The sequence below is a fragment of the Magnolia sinica genome, chromosome 3 (genome assembly GCF_029962835.1).
Source record: "Magnolia sinica isolate HGM2019 chromosome 3, MsV1, whole genome shotgun sequence".
In the NCBI taxonomy this organism is placed as follows: domain Eukaryota; kingdom Viridiplantae; phylum Streptophyta; class Magnoliopsida; order Magnoliales; family Magnoliaceae; genus Magnolia; species Magnolia sinica.
The window spans coordinates 129657477-129658901 of NC_080575.1; the positions used below are offsets into that span (position 1 = coordinate 129657477).

Here is a 1425-nt window from a genome sequence, read left to right on the forward strand (position 1 = left end):
TTTTCCTTTCTTAGGATTAGGTTTTTAATCGAGGGCTGCGAGTGTTTTTCATGCCCAAGTGGGCCCGTGACGACACTCGACGTCTCTTGACTGAAGGAGGAGTGGTTGAGGGGTTGACTATCCATCGCAGGATTAGACACCGCTCGAAATCCCCTGAGTTAACTGAAGTTATGGCTGAGGACCAACCTCCTCTACTCCCACCCAGGGTGGAGGATACCCAAGATGAGAATGAGGTGCAACAGGCACCCCCGCCTCGTACTTTACGAGATTTTCTACAACCGGCGGGAGTGAGTACGCCCTCATGCATGATTTTTCCTGAAAACACAGGACAAATGGACATCAAGCCAGGAGTTATCCAACTCCTTCCCAAATTCCATGGACTTGAATCAGAGAGTCCATATTTACATTTGAAAGAGTTCGATGAGATTATAGCTACATTATGTTTTCCTAATGTATCTGAGGATACAATTAGGCTGAAACTCTTTCCTTTTTCCTTAAAAGAGAAAGCTAAGACGTGGTTACATTCACTGCGTCCTAGATCCATTGGCACAAGGAACGACATGCAGAGGGAATTCATAAAAAAATTCTTCCCACATCATAAAACAATTACCCTCAGAAAAGCGATCATGAACTTTGCCTAAAAGGAAGATGAAACATTCTTTCAATGTTGGGAAAGGTTCAAAGATTTGGTCAGTTCATGCCCACAACACGGATTTGAAACGTGGCGCATTACAAATTTTTTCTATGATGGACTGACATCTTCCATGCGCCAAATGGTCGAGACAATGTGTAATGGAGAGTTCATTAATAAAGATATCGACGAGGTATGGGACTACCTCGATAGTTTGGCTGAAAAAACACAATCTTGGGACTATTACCCAAAGTCGAACACCACGTCTAGGCCGACTCAATTAAAGGAGAAAGGTGGATTATATCTCTTGAAAGCAGAGGATGATTTCAAGTGTAAAGTGACTACGCTCATAAGGAAAGTTGAGGCCATGGAAGGAAAGAAGGATATGGTCAATGAAATTGTTTGCGGCATCTGTGATTGCAACATTCACACAACTGAAAATTGTCCTACAATACCTGCCTTTCGAGGAGTGTTGAATGAACAAGCCAATGCCGTAAATAACTATCAAAGACCTTTTACTGGACCTAACTCCAACACATACAATCCTGGCTGGAAAAATCATCCAAACTTTAGTTGGAGGAATGGACAAACGGCGACTCCTCCAGGTTTCTTTAATCAAAATCCAAATCAAGTGAAACCTCAAGAGGAACCGGTTCAAAATCCCATACAAGAGCTGGCTCAAGCAATGCGAGGAATTACAGATTTTATGCAAAAGATAGATTCTCGTATGACGGTTATAGAAAAGGGGATGCTTCCTGCACAACCTCTCCCCAATCCTAAACCGCAGTACGAGA

The 1425-nt window shown here is 42.8% G+C and overlaps 1 non-coding gene across 1 annotated transcript; it reads right to left on the reverse strand.

Moving 5' to 3' along the window:
- Positions 1-608: 608 nt before the first annotated feature.
- Positions 609-715, reverse strand: LOC131241551 (small nucleolar RNA R71). Its single transcript, XR_009169111.1, has one exon. It is a non-coding gene; the product is annotated as a small nucleolar RNA R71 (small nucleolar RNA).
- Positions 716-1425: the final 710 nt, after the last annotated feature.